The following is a 16,370-nucleotide window of genomic DNA, read 5'->3' on the forward strand; positions in this document are numbered from 1 at the left end:
ATCCATGCCTGGGTGAGAGATTTAGGTTGCTCAATAGATATTGAGAGGTGGAGCGAAATTTGGGTTAAGAACATTAAGTTAACACAGTAAATAGCATACAAAGAAAATATATATAAAATGGCATATCGTTGGCATTTACCGCCGGCCAGGCTCGCCAAAATGTTTCTGGGAACATCCCCAACTTGTTGGAAATGTGGTGTCAAAGAAGGCACATATTTCCACCAATGGTGAACCTGTCGAGAGGCTATGAACTTCTGGAAGAATATTCAGAAATAGCTAAGTGAGATGTTGGGATACCATAAACAATTGTGTCCTGAGGTATTTTTATTGTGGATAAGAACACGAAATATAAACAGAACTGCGTGGTACCTGTTGTTACATATAACCACTGCTGCAAGATTGGCGTGGGTCCAATATTGGAAGATGGATGTTAGCCCACCTGACCAAATAGTAATTCAGAAAATAATGAACTGTGCCGAATCAGATCGGCTCACTATGATGTTAAGGGGACGAGAGGATACAGATTATTATTTGTCTTGGAGTCAATGGTACAATTGGATGTCAAAAAGAGCTATTAGTTGAACTTTATTACTTGTTATATGCAATAATTTTTCCTTTCTTGGTGGTTGCTTTCTTATATGTAACGGGACAACCTTATTTCTTCCTTGCAATGTAACATAAACCGCTATTGACTTAATGTTTGCTTGATACACAAATAAACAACAACAAAAGAATGTGTACATTGAATGGACCTCTGAAATATGGACTGAAAGATGTGAAGCAAATGGAAGTTGGATGGCATGGAAGTAGAATGTTCTAGATAGGACGACGCTGTATAGAAAGATCCCAAATTGTAACATTTTGTGTAGGTCCTACTTGCACATCTGATACACAGAGCTTGCCTGTGAAGTCTTCTAAACTGGAATGGGTCTCTGGCTTCACTTCTGAAGATGCTCAGTAGAAGGGGAGATAATGAGAGACAGGATTAAGGGAGGGAATGGGATAAGAGAATGGCAGGAAAAGGCAGATGAGAAAAGGGAAGAAGGAACAATTATTTACATGCATCATATTCAAGCAGAACCTGTTGTCTCCTCCCCAGCTTTAGGGAGAAGGTTAACTTTGGCTGATTAGAATTTATTATAAAATAAAAACCCTTTAATTGAAAGCAACCACAGGCTATTTGTATTAATAATGGAAGAAATTATCAAATAATGAAATAGTTTAAAACCTATTAGTTTGCTCCATGTGGAGAGAAGAAGGGTTGATTATTTGCCATACATTGCAATGAACAGAGAGCCCAAATTTCTAGTCCCAAGTGCAGATTAAATATATAATTTATTGAAGCAATTTATTTTGTAGTGCAAATTGTCTTTCTCTGTATGTGTTGTGTGGGAGGGAGTATTAAAAAAATATATATGATTACGGATGCAATCAAGAGTCTGATTCTTAATTCACTGACCTGCCTCTTATCCAGCTTGTTTCAATCTTAAGGAATGGATTAATTTCTCAGCTGGATATTAAAACTGCAGAAAAAAACAGGGAGGTTTATGGAAGTGCAGATGTGCTGTAGAAATAGACTCCTTACTTACTTACTTCTCTAGATTGTATCATCAGCTACAGAAGCTGCAAATCCTGCATCAGTGCAATCAGGATGGTGGGAATATTCCACAATGCCTATAGCAATGTCTTGGATGCATATGGGAAAATTCAAAATTGTAGCTAATAGCTGCCAGCTACTGCTACCAGGTTAACCTGTAGCTACTAGGTCTGTTTCTTTATCTTTAGTGTCTCTTATCATATGCTTATATTCTCTGTTTCATTAAATGTAGTTTGCTGAACCCAGGCCAAGTCTCAAAAGGCCAGCTGGAGACTTCAGCCGGTGAAATACACACATATATCCTGACAGCAGCAACTCATATTGACCTAATTAACAGCTTCAAATTCTACTTTTCTAATTCTAATGGGAGGTTGGAGTCAGCTTAATCAAAGCAGTGATTAACAACCAAAATGCCTGCTTAAATAAAGAACTTCCAGTAGTTTTTTTTAAAAAAACTTGGTTGTACAAGAGTCAGCAGATTCCCTAGGGCAATGAATCTGAACACTGAACTGAAGAAAGCCCCAATGCACTTCATTACAAGTGAATGTCTTTGATGGGACAGTGAGACAGAAGCTGACCTTCCAGTGATCTAAATAGACAGCAAATATATTCCTTTAAAATCCTAACTTCCATACAGAGCATTGAAGATGATTGTGTCTCTTTACCCAGTACACTTCAAGGATTAAAAAAGTCCAGTCCCTGGTTACATTCACCCAGCACAGTTGTGGCCTACCAACAACTACATTTCACCTTCACCTTATCACGCCCTATGACTAAAGCAGTGCAGTTATCATTTCTCTCCTAGCATTTGTTCTCTTCATTGATACTTGGTTTCCGGAGTCCTTTTGATTCCACACAATATTCATTCATTCATTCATTCATTCATTCATTCATTCATTCATTCATTCATTCATTTTTGTGCCTTTGATGTCACTAAGTTCCAAAAAGGCTCTATGATTCCTACTAATACAAAGGCAAACTTAAAAGACTTAAAAGAAAAAATAATAATAAAAAGGTGACTAAGATATAAATTACTGTGATCCCAGCCTTCTAATCCATGACTGATTTTAATTGGTTCACAAGATGGAATTACACAAGTCCCTTTTAACCACAAATGTAATGTTCTTCCTCAAGCAGGAACTGTGAATCCACAAGATCCCATAAGTTATGAACTTGTTCAGTCTGGGGAGTGCAAACCCATCCAGAACTAAAGACTGATTATTCCAGGTCTTACTTGATTTCCATACATTTAGTATTAGTAGAATTGAGGCTGAGTCTGCTTTTCTCTGTCCAGCACAGTCTTCAGGCACTGGGATCACCTCAATTGGAAGGTCCCAAAGGTCTTTTTCAAAAGGCAATTGGATTTTGTTTTTCCTTGAAGATGTTTTGCTTCTCATATAAGAAGCTTCTTCAGTTCTGACTGAATGGTGGAGGATGGAGGATTCATATTCCTTACAGTCACCTGGTTGTTAGCACTCTTTCTGAGAATCGTTGAGGCCACTTGGAGGTTTATCTGTGCCTTCAGGGTCCCCTGAATAGTGCAAATGGGTGTGAACCTTCTTCGAACTGCTAAAAGGTATATTGTAAACAGGAGATAAAGGGGGTCTTATCCCTCCCCCTCTGTTGAGGGAGGCCTATTCAATCTTAATGTAGATGTCCTCTTTGATCCCTGTTTCAAATCCTTCCATACTCCTCCATTGTTTCAGATAAGTTTTTGTTCTGGTTTGGTTTGGTTATCAGGATGCTACCTACATAGAGTCATACTCTTAGCTGGATGGTCATATAATCTGAAGATACTCCACAAACTATTTTTAAATATGTCTCCATTGTCAACCCACTGTAAAGGTAGCTTAAAGCTGTTCCAATATTAAATTTTTCTCTTCTCCTAATACATTTTTTACCATGGATGCTATCTACAATATTTCCTTAACAAAGTGGTTAATAATGTGATCTTTCTGACTCCCACTGGACACTTTAGGTCACTGCAAACATAACCTTCCAGTTATTGAGCACTGCCATCTTTGGCCTCTGCCCTGTCCTAAACAAATATCCCAAAATAGTTTGGGTGACTGGTCTCAGAAATACCAAAAGAGTAGCTGTTATGTATTGGGCTCATTAGTAATACCACATGGGTTGCTGGAGCAGCTAACGGCTCTCCAGTAACCCAGACTACAAGTCTCCAGTGCTGCTATTGGCTAGGCAGCAATGGTTGCTTCAAGCCTATTGGCTGCCACCTAGGGGCTAGACTATATATTGCAGCTAGTTACAGCCCAAGCCGCAGTTCAGATCCTGCAAGCAATAAACCATGAGTTTTCCTGAACTCACTTGCCTCGTCTTCATTCCTGCTCCAAAGAACCCGCTACACAACACTGGCGATGAAGGTGGGATTCTGCTTCCCTGAAAAAGAGCTGAAGTCTTAGAGGGGAAGGCAGCACATGCCAGAGGGAAAAGGCATTTCTCCCCCCTCCCTCAAGGTCGGCTACCAAGCTACGCTAGTGACCTCGTGCTCAGCGGACTCATTCCCTGAGCCTGGGAAGCAGGATCGGAAGAAACTGCAGGAACCAGCAAAGACAGAATGCCGAAGGTCAGGAGACTTTGAGAATTCAACGTCAAGCACCCAGAGGAATGGCCATCCTATTTGTCCCAGGTAGAAAACCACCTCCAGGCAAACAAAATCATGGAAGGACTGAAGGCCGCAACGCTACTCTGCCTGTGCGGCCCAGCAACCTTTGATTTGGCCAAGAACCTCTTCACTCCGAAACCGATAGAATCGGTCTCCTACACAGACCTCAAGAAGAAGCTAACCGAACATTTTCAGCCCAAGATGTCTGAAATAGCCTGGCACCTCAAGTTTGACCAGCGAGTGCAGCAACCCGGTGAATCAGCTTCAGAATTCATCGTGGCCCTGAGGCAGGTCACACGCCTTTGTAAATTTTCGAACTTAGAAGAGAGATTACAAGACTGGCTCGTCTGCGGCCTATGGAACCGAACGCTTCAACAAAGACTCTTTGCCAGACCAAATTTAATGTTTTCAGAAGCACAAGATGAACTAATGGCCGATGAAGCTGCCGGGGGTGCAGTTCAAGCAGTGCAGCATGCCAAAATGACAAGGTATGAAGAAACGGTCCACCATGAGGACGCCAAACACCCCAAAGAGTTCTCCGAGGAGAAAAAGCCAGAAACCAACAGACTTCAAAAGCAGCCCAATGCACAACACCACAACAGCCAGCAGCAAGAGAACACTTACAAGGCAGTTCTCTTACCTAGATGTAAAGGGTGTGGCGGCAACCATTTTTGCACTGATTGCAGATTCTGGTCAGCCACATGCAGAGCCTGTGGCTGGACAGGCCGCATCGCAGCAGTTTGCAGAGCCTGCCAGAGGGACCGACCACCCAAACACCAGTCGGAAGAACCAACTAGGAGAGGTACTGGGGCCCAGGGTCTGGTTAGTGTGGGGTTTTCCAGAAGCTGTAGAAGCATGTGCCACACTGGGGCCCAATGCCCCCTCAAAACTAAACTCAGACTCCTGGTAGAGCTTCAAGGAGTTCCATGTAAAATGGAATTAGACTCTGGCTCTGCAGTCTCCATTATCTCTCAAGACACTTTTAATTTCATGTGTAGGCGCAGTGATAATTGGGCCAAACTGAGGCTCTCAGACATAATTTTAACTGACTTTCAAAATGCTCAAGTTAAAGTTAAGGGAGAAGCTACCTTGACTGTAAAATTTAAGGAGTTTTATGCGCACCTGGATGCCATAGTAGTAGGGGGGCAGAGAATGAGTCTCATTGGACTCAACTGGTTTGATGCCTTAGGTATTCAGATTACTGGTATCAACCGGACACAAACTGCAGACCTCTCGTCAGTATGCGAGGACTATGCAGACGTTTTTGATTCAATCCTAGGAACATACACAGGCCCGCCTATCTCTTTTAAGCTAGATCCCAACGTAGTTCCAATCAGGGTTAAGCCTCGAAGGGTCCCTTTTGCCTTAAAACATAAAATTGATTCAGAAATTGATAAGCTTGTAGAGCAGGGTATTTTACAGCCAGTTGATGGGGGGGAGTGGGAAACTCCTACAGTCACCCAACTTAAAGCCAACGGGGAAATTCGCATTTATGCTGACTATAAATGCACTCTAAATAAAGCCCTCAAGCAACATGCTTACCTGGTTCCAGTGGTCAACCACATTTTAGCCTCCTTGCAATGGGATATTATTTTTGCTAAACTAGATTTAGCACAGGCCTATCAGCAATTGCTGGTTGATGAGGCCACAGTGGCAGCTCGGGACGATCATGACTCACAGGGGGGCTTTCAAAGTAAAATGTTTACAGTTTGGAGTCAGTGTTGCCCCAGGCATTTTCCAGGGAATCATGGAACGCACTCTTAAGGGCATTTAGGGCATCTGCCCTTATTTTGATTATGTTCTTATTGCTGGGGAATCCCCAGAAGTGTTAGCCAGCAGGCTCAGAGCTGTTCTACAGAGGCTTCATGAAGCAGTCCTCAAATTAAAAAAGAGCAAGTGTAGTATTGGGGTCCCTTCAATAGAATTCCTGGGATTCAGAATTGATGCTAAGGGCATTCACCCTGCTGAATTTAAAGTGAAGGCCATTAAAATGGCTCCTAGGCCCAAATCCAAAGGAGAGCTACAAGCATTCTTGGGCCTCCTTAACTTCTATCACACCTTTCTACCTCACAAGGCAGCATTAGCAGAACCTCTGCACAGGCTTTTAGATAAGAAAGCTCCATGGAAATGGACTAGCATACATGAAAAAAGTTTCCAGGACTTAAAAGCACTATTGTCAGAAAAGTCCACTGTAACTTATTACAAAGAGTCTAAACTAGTATGTCTTGCATGTGATGCATCTCCCTATGGGGTGGGGGCAGTTTTAAGCCACTTGGAAAAGAATGGAACATAGGTCCCTATAGCATTTTACTCAAGGACGTTGTCCTCTGCTGAGCACAACTATGCTCAGATTGACAAAGAGGCCCTAGCCATCGTTGCTGGAATAAAGAAATTCCACGATTATTTATATGGTAGGGACTTCATGGTCTTTACAGACCACAAACCTCTGTTGGGACTTTTCACAACAGACAAACAACCCCCCCACATACTTTCCCCAAGAATGTTGAGATGGTCTATTTTTCTATCTGCATACACTTTTAAATTGATTCACAAACTGGGTAAAGAAATGGGCCATGCTGATGGCCTCAGCAGACTACCACTGACACTAATGGAACCAGATCTGGCTCCTGCTGCCAGAATATTGTCCATTCAGGACCTGCCTGAATTTCCCCTCCATGGTGGGGACATTGCTGCTGAAACAGCTACAGATAGAACACTTAGTAGAATACTTTCATGGGTATACACAGGGTGGTTGGATAAAAGCCCAAGTTCTGTATTTCAAAGTTATTTTGTCAGAAGACATGAGCTATATGCCCACAAGGGGTGCATTTTATGGGGAAACAGAGTCATATTTCCCTCTTCCCTGAGAGACAGGGTCTTGCAGTCATTACATGAAGGCCATCCAGACATTGTCAGAATGAAAGCTCTAGCAAGAAGCTACCTTTGGTGGCCTGGCCTTGACAAGGACATTGAGGCATAAGTCCATGGTTGTTATACATGCCAGCAATCTAGGCCTGAAATGTCACAGGCTCCAGTTCACAGGTGGGAGGAAACGCACATTCCCTGGTCTAGAATTCACTTAGACTACGCTGGGCCCTTTCAGGGGCAGTTCTTCCTCATAGCTGTGGACAGCCATTCCAAATGGCTGGAAGTAATTCCAGTTCCTAACATGACTACTGCTAGGACCATCCAGGTGCTGACAAAACTCTTTGCCACACGTCTTAGTTTCAGACAATGGGGCCCAATTCACTGCTGCTGAATTTCAGGCCTTCCTTAGAGCAAATCTCATCAAACATGCAACATCTGCACCCTTTCATCCGTCTTCTAATGGTCAAGCTGAACTAATGGTGATGACAACGAAGGAATCACTCAAGCGCATCTTAACAGGTGACTGGCATCACAGATTGGCAGATTTTCTACTCTGCCAGCACTCTACACCCTGCACTGCTACTGGCAAAAGTCCTGCAGAACTGCATTGGGGGAGGCGATTGATCACTAAACTGGACAGGTTGCATCCAAATAGAGTGGCAGCAGAAGCCTCTCAACCAAAACCCCCGAGGGGGCTGCACATGGGCGACTGGGTTTGGGCCAGGAACTATGGTCATGGGAATCTGTGGGTTCCTGGTAAAATTACCAAAGCACCCAGCCCCTGTCTTATGAAGTGGGGCTGGAGGGAGGGCGAGTTGTCAGATGCCACATTGATCAACTCAGGAAACGGTTTCCAGAAGAGCCACTAAGTGAGGACTGCATCATAAGTCCCTCCCAAGGTTCTCAAACTTGTGGCCAAGCCAGTCCTCACATGGACTTTCAGGACTTTTCCTTCATAACTGATGAGGAACCAGATGGAGAAGTGGGGAGTCCAGGAATGCAACATGAATCCCCTGAAGGAGCAAGCCAACCGGACTTCAGCAACCGCTGTGCCTACCCTGCTGATCAGTGTGACTCTGGGGTTGGCCAACCTGGAGAGGCCAGCCAGAGAGCATCTAATCCCTTTGACTCAGGAACACCAAGGGACACAGGTCTACCCAGCCCACTGGGTAAGCTGGTAGACCACAAGGTGACTGGGACTCCGAGACGTTCCACTAGGGCACACAAGCCTCCTTCAGATCTTGCTGATTACATTTTAAAATAAAGATCTATAATGTTGTTGTATGGTTGTCACCACATGTGAAGTAAAGTAATTAGCCTTGTTTTCCATTCAGCTCCCTTCAGCACAGAATCATTTTTCTGTCTGCTAAATTCAGCTGCTTTTTTCTCACCCAACCAGGAGTATCCAGAATCCTTTTTCAGACAGGCTAGAAGGAACAGTATCTACTCTCTAGGAAAATGACTTTATGCTACTAAAATTCTCCTGTTTATCTGTTTGTAACCTTTAACTGGGGAAAAAAAGTTCATCATTTTTTGAATCAAGATGTCTCAAATGAGTTAGCTTGAATATCTGTCTTCCTATAAGATTGGAATTTGACAAAGTTGTGGCTTGTTTGGGACCGCTTCACTGCTGGTTGGTGGCAGCCATGGATTACTGTTTCCCATGGTCCCTGCCAGCTTCGCATAAGAAAAGTCACTGGGGAGGTGACATATGTATGTGTGTGTGAAAGAGAGAGCGTGTGTGATATGTGGGCAATAGAATATAGGAGATAAAATATTGAATTAAGATAAAATCATAATAAAATCACCATAATGTGGAGCCACAGGATTTCAAAGGGATATAGGTTATAATTTGATACCTAACAAAGCTAATCATGTAACTGCTTTTGGTATGTCTGTGATGTAATCATTCCAAATGCCTTGAAATTTTCTGAGGAGACATTCTTGAGCTATATGTGCTACAGTTTGTTCCAAAGCATCACAGCTAAATTGCGGGCTTTCGATCATTCCCACTTGAAGAGATTTACCTTATTTCTGGCAAGGCCTGTCCTGATTCTATTCAGGTGGCTCCCTATATTTTGGGACAACTGCATTTGTGGAAGTGGTTTTGTTGAATTTGCATGATCTGTTTGGTTGTGGTTATTAAAAGAGCCTTGGTGGAGCAGTGGGCTAATGCCTCCTTAAGTAACACCAGCTGCCTGCAATTAGTGCAGGTTCGCATCCCACCAGGCTCAAGGTTGACTCAGCCTTCCATCCTTCCGAGGTAGGTAAAATGAGGACCCAGATTGTTGGGGGCAATTAAGCTTTGTAATAATGCTGCTTGGGGTGTGTGTGAAAGCCCTAATAAGCAGGCATATACATAGAATGAAGGCTACTGCTAAGCTTGTAAGCCGCCCTGAGTCTTCAGAGAAGGGCGGGATATAAATGGAATTAAAAAAAAAATATCTTAATTGCCATTCTTCACCTAGATCAGGGGTGTCAAACTCAATTTCATTGAGGGCCGCATCAGCATTGTGGTTGCCCTCAGGGGGCCAGGTGGGTATGGCCAGGGTGGGCGTGGCCTACTGGGTGGGCGTGGCTAGAGTGCGTATGGCCTGCTGGGTGGGCGTGGCCAGCTCTACATCGTTCGCATCAAGGCTGCCTATGGGGGCCTGGGCTGGAGTGGGACAGATCTGAGGGTCTCTGGCAGAAGGAGGGTCACTGGGCCAGGGCCAAGGCAGTGGGGGCCGTTCCCCCACTGTTTCCAGGATGGCTTCGCGGGCTGCATGAAACCTCTTCACTGGCCGGATCTGGCCCCCGGGCCTTGTGTTTGACACGTCTGACCTAGATTGTAAGACTGTGGTATGCTATCCCAAATTGGTTCCCTAGACTTAAGCCTGGTGAAAGATAGTGTAATATTTTATGTATTGGAAAATCTCTAGGAGTCGATGGCATGTTTATCTTATTCCATTCCTGGACTATCTGTTGTTACCGAGATCAGGTGGGGCTATGTTAGAAAGAATATGAAGCCATGAGAGCAGTGTGGATTTAAGGGTTCTAGATATTATTGTCATTGTGTCATTAAGGTGAACATCACTCTTGTTGGTATGACAACCTCTTCCCCATACAGGTGCGCACTATTTGGCAATAGAGCACACTAATGATTATGCCATTATACACAATGTTTTTGCTTGTGCTCCCCAGCTGGAAGAAATAAATGGCTAGACCATGCAAGGCGTAATACTCAAGAAACTAGCTGTCTGTGAACAAATGTATCCAACAATATAAGAAATTAGATTTAATTCATGGAAAGTATTCATATCCATCCATTTGTTTACTCTGAGATATACTGATAAAATTAACCTAAGAACCAAAAACAATGTCTAACTGCATACAGGTAATGATAGAAAAGTCTGTATGTACATAATTCTATGTACATAATCATAGTTTTACCTGTGCTTTCTATACATTAATGCAACCCCTTCCCTCACTTCGAAGTAACTTTTTAAAATCTCTATCTTTCTCCCCTGAATCTTTCTCGCCCTCCCAGCCTCATAAGAAGCTTAGGTGAAGCTAGTCATCCTAGAAGAAAACTACCCAATTTAGTTGAAGCGGAGGAGGGACAGCCTAGCTTTGAATTCCGCCGAGAATCAGCAGGTCTCCACTTCTACCTTGCAAAGTATTTGGCATGAACTGATAGCTAAAAGGGCTTTCTGGTAAGGAATAAATGAACGCCTCTGTATTTTAATCATGACTCATGCTGGGAGTGCCATACAAAGTCCAGCTGAAACAGTCCCACAAGGAGGTGAGTTACCTGCCTGCCACTTCCGCTGCCTTTCATGGCTGCCTGACTCAAGGCAGCTGAGCACAGCTGTGCTCAACAGCCTCTGTTCTTGCAGCCATTGTCATTCTGTCATTTGCTTTGCCTCCTGTAGGCTGTAAGGGAGGGGGGAGAAGGGTGCGTGGGAGCAGAGAGGGCAAAAAGCATATTCCCCCCCCCACACACACACACTTAGATTTCTTCTCCTAGATTTCCATCCTGGGTTGTTGTTTTTGTTTTTTTGTAATTTATAATATCATAGTGATTAAGGCCTTTCAAAAAGAGCTGCATGTGGGAGAGGGTTCTTGTAAGTTGCTTGCATTCTTTATTTGCATGCCAATCAGGGATCCGCATGGAATCATTGGGTCAAAAGGAAAAATGATCAAGCCTGGAAGTGAGAGGCCTTTTCTTCCTTTACCACGTATCATATCCTGATTAGTGATAGAACCTGAATCTATGTTGGCTTCTTAAGGCTGAGCAAAGAATGTAAGACATTGTTTGGCAGAGACCCAAGGGTGAATCCTTTTTCACAAAGTGGAGATATGGAGCAAAAAGGAGCATTAATAATGCTTAATTCAGAAGTCTGAACAGAACTAATGTTTTCTGATCACTGTGCTCTCCATGAAATTATTTAATTTATGACATTTATGACTCTCATACCTCTATGAAGCAAAGGAAAACTTAAGTAAGATTATAAGTGCAGTCATGGTTTCACTTAGCAACTGCTTTGCTTAAGACCAAGTTGCCGCTCCCAATTGTGGTCGCTAAATTATATTTTGCTCAATCTTGGGTGTATAATTGCACTATTAGCTTTAACAAATGCGAGATCCTAAGTGGTTCAGCATATAATTTGCTACTCCATGGCCTCCTTAACTTTACCTTCAATTTTGGGAGTGCTAATCAAAGACATCAGATATTTGCAAGATTTTCCATACCAAATATTTGCAAGATGTTCCCTATTTCTACCAAATAGCAGAAATTATGAGCTCTGCAAATGTATAGATTTGGGCAACCTCATACATATTACTTCACCCAGTGTTTAGATATTAATCTTCAAAACAGAAGACAAAAGTCATAGATTTGCATGAAATTAGCATATCCTACTAGGTATGCAGACATTCAATTAGGCAAGCAACACAGTGCCCATAATAATCCTATAAGGATTTTTCAGCCCACCAAAGTTAAATAAAATGAATTTATATACATGAACAAATAAAACTTGGTTAAAATCGCTACATCTCATAAGGTTTCAGTTTTGTTACATGAGATCTTACAAAGTTTTAGATGTGAACATTAACATCTCAGATGGGAATGCCAAAATCCCAGCAGATCTATGCTACATAATGAATGACATGAGTTGCCAGTCATACACAAACCTTGTAAACAAGTGAGTTGCCATTTTTAAATGTGACAATAATTCACTATTTTTTCCTGGCTAAAAATAGGGTAATTCAAATGTCTGATATTAGTCAGAACTTGCAAAATTTTAAGGATCCTACTCAGTGATGGGATTCAAATATGCGAACAACTGGTTCTCTGTGTGGATGCTGCTTCCGGAGGTCTGTTCTGGGCCTGGGCAACAAAAAATTAGCTGCCAGTTCTACCAAAATGGTGCAAACTGGTTGAATCCCACCACTGATCCTACTGCTATATGGAAAGAGACATATGACCACATTTCCCAAATGTGGGTGGGTTCTTTCTAAAAGAAAGATCACTAACTCTAATTTACTGGTCCTCTTCTTTGCACCTTTTTGTTACTTGGTTAAACTTAAATTTTAGAAAAGATAATTTTAATATGATGTCTTGCAAGCCTTGGAACCAAACAGATATTGCTTAGATAAGGACTTTTCAAAAATGTGGCTAAGTGAAGGATGTATGTTATTGAGATATCAAAGGACAATCCCAGTCTGTAAGCATTTAAAATCAAAGCCTAGGACCTAGAAAAAATATCTGTTTATCCCGATTATTTTCCTTTACTTTTAAAGTGATCTATTCTCCTAAAAATAAATTTACATAGCTATCATGTTATTTCCTTTCATGGTAAGCAACGTTATGCAAAATACTGAGAATATATAACAGGTATTAAGAAAAAGAAATTGGCAGCAGAAAGTAAGAAAAAAAATTACTGTATGAAAACCATTTACTGTATTTCTCTGTAACTTTTTAATCCACACATACCATCCTCTCTTCTATTACATCCATACACTGAATTATATAATGTTTTTTGTTCTTTAAACTCACCTCTTTCTTACTGAATATCTCATCAAATCCACTGAACTGAATAAATTCCTTTGTTTTCTCCTTTGTCTCAACACATTCATTCTTTTGTATATTTATTTGGCAATGTAATCTTCAGTCATTCTCTTTATAAGGCAAAATTACCTCAATATACCTTCATCATCTCGTTCTTGGCCCTTTCTCTTTGCTGAACCTGTATTTTCTTATTTTATCACATATAGTGGTTAAGTAACCAAGTCCCATTGATTGCACTTAATTGCAAGTTTCTCTTGATATACACAGTTCTTACTGTATTATATAGACATTTCTTTCTTTGCAATAGACCACATACTACCTGCTAGATTTTCAACACAATTTGCATGTTCTTGAAATTTCTCCATCAATTTTTCCATATTTAGGGAACATTCTACTAAGGTACACAAATTTGTCTACTTCTATTTTTTCACCACTTATGCGTAGCTTGTAGCTGTTCACTCCATTCCTCTGTCAAACAGAAGTACCTCAGCCTTCAATATACATTAATTTTCAACTCCTTGTTGCATTATATAAATTATCTTGCATTCACTACAAATCAAATAGTTATTTTTTCATAAATTGCTTTTTTTGCCATGGGTTTGAAGGTTTGCGTAAAATTGGTTTTTATTTGAGTAACAACACATAAACCACTTACCCAAACACAAGAGGTATGTTTAAGTTGTCTTAAAGTGTTTTACCTACATTGAATAAAAATGACTTTCTGATGAGCAGTTTGGGGTAACAAAGAAAAGTTTGTGAAGCACTGTACTATATACTACTTATCATCTTTTATTTTTGTATTTTTTTTATTTATTATGATATTTCTGTGCCACGGCATTTCAAATGATTAAGCAGCACGCAACACAAATAAGGACTGAAAATAGCAGAAGAAACTGAGAATAATATAGACTATAATGGCACAATCCATTATAGTGATAGATCCCAGTAGTGGCAGATCTCAAATGTAGCATTCTCTAAACAAATGTTCCCACCCAGGCTTTCCCTTTTCTGCAAAAGCTCATTGGAGACATGGGGCTTCTAGAGAAGCAATGGTGGATTAAGACAGCTTCACTTTTCACAAAGCCAATGAATGCAGTGGAAAGTGAGTCAGTGAAGGAACCAGTTTCCTGAATTCATTTCCAGAGGAAAGAGATGATTTTGAATCACCCAGAATGCTCCTTAATGGGCACTCCCTGGAATGCGACCATAAGCCAGTGGTCTGAGAGTTGGGAAAACAGTTTTTACCAAAACTGTTGTTTGGAGACAATCAAATAGATGCCTATTTCCCCTCTTAATCCATTTTTATTGGAAATGGCTTATAAATTGGTTTTTGGACATTAAGAGCCTCTAGAAGGACATATTTTATTGTATTGGGTGATTTTCCTCCAATCCTAAGTGAAAGATTTATGTAAGTTTAAAACTTAAAGAAAAACTTTTTTTTACTTAGAAATAAGCAGCAAAAGGGTGATTGGAACGTTGATTTAGGAAATTTTTTAAATGGACTAGGGGGCTAGATTGAGTGGAAATAAGAACTTTGAAAAAATTATAAACATACTTCCTGTAGTTGTTTAAAATCTTATTAAAACATATAAAGAAGTTTAAGTATAAGAAATCTCTTCCTGAGAAAATGTTCTGCATAAAAGAAAAACATGGTAAGAGGTTCCTAGAGGCAACCCGAAAGAATTAATGATTATAATTAAAAGACAATTCTCACTAATACAATATAAATAATGGTAATGGTGGTGATGGTGATGATGATGATGATGATGATGAGGAGGAGGAGGAGGAGGAGGAGGAGGAGAAGGATAGATATTATAAAACTGGCTGTTTTGTATATGGATTTAAAATTGATAGGATATGAGTATGATATTGATAAAGATGTTATAAAACACCTGCATATGACACTGGCTGAAGTTTTAATATTTAAAAAGGACACACAAATAACAAATAAAAAATTAACTCAGCCAACACATTGCTTTTTGAATACTTAAATGTAAAATTAGAAAATCAATAAAACATTTTTTTTAAAAAAGATATTTGATATGTAAATTGTGTATTTCACAGAGGAGCTGCCACAATTAAGACCACGTTATGACACCTTGAGAAGTAACCTATTTTCTTAAGTTATGATACATAGTCAGTTCCTTCAAAGGAGTTAATTTTCAGTCCCTATCATCCAATTTGTTTGAATCTCTTTTAAAACATGACTGGATCTGGACACAACGTTTGACTAATTATGCTTTTACTTGAGATATGATCTAGGCTACTCATTGTCTTCCAGACCTCGTTGTAGTTGAGTTCTTCATCTAAGACTTTAAGAACTTTAGTGAAATTTTAACAATGAAAAAGGACATAATCAAGAAGTAGAAAGGGGAAAAGATCATCAAGAAAGGGTGTGTAAGATAGTTCAAAAGATGATACCAGAAAAGTTAAAGTCTAAAAATGAGGTGAAGTTCTCAAATGATGCTAAAGTAAGGTTTTATTGGATTTATTCAAAATAAAAGAAACAGGAAAAAATGTTTTATGTAGTGGGTTACTTCGATAGGCAACACAGTGTCATAGCATAGCTTTATTGCAATAGGAACAGAACTGAGAGAATGACAGGTAATGGCCAATACTTATACACTTAAGACCTCAGGTGTTCACCCAATTACCTGCCTGGAATCTCCCACCTAAATACAAATGTTCCCGCTGAAACGGTTGAGACTAACCGTCAGGGTCCCCTGAGGGCTAACCTCGGCTTGGCAGGAAATACCCGCTTAGCTTCTCCACAATAGGCGGGGGTCAAGTGGCTTAGCATATTTACAATACAGTACATAACAAAATGTATGCAAGGTTTCTCCAGCAAGGCAAAATACTAATAGCTATTAAGAGAATGCCCATTCAATTCAATTTCTAGTTTCTTTAGTAAAGTAAAAATGTGTTTCATCAGACAATTTTAAGATGATTCTTTGGGTGAGTTGTACTGTGCAAGGCTATGTAAAATGTATGTTAGGGAACTGAAGGAAGCAACTACTGGTCTGGGTCTGAACCTGGGTCTGCCTGTCACAATATAGGTCTGAAAGATCCTGCATAAGTGCCAGATGACTAGAAGAGGGGAAATGCATTCTTCTCTTTAAAAAGAGGAAAATGGGCAATTCATAGAACTAGAAATCAGGATTTTCAGAATGCTTACAGATTAGTGAAGTATAGGCCAGATGGCATCAGAATTAAGTGGGATCATAGCTGGC

This window comes from Vipera ursinii (assembly GCF_947247035.1).
Source record: "Vipera ursinii genome assembly, chromosome: 6".
Classification (NCBI taxonomy): domain Eukaryota; kingdom Metazoa; phylum Chordata; class Lepidosauria; order Squamata; family Viperidae; genus Vipera; species Vipera ursinii.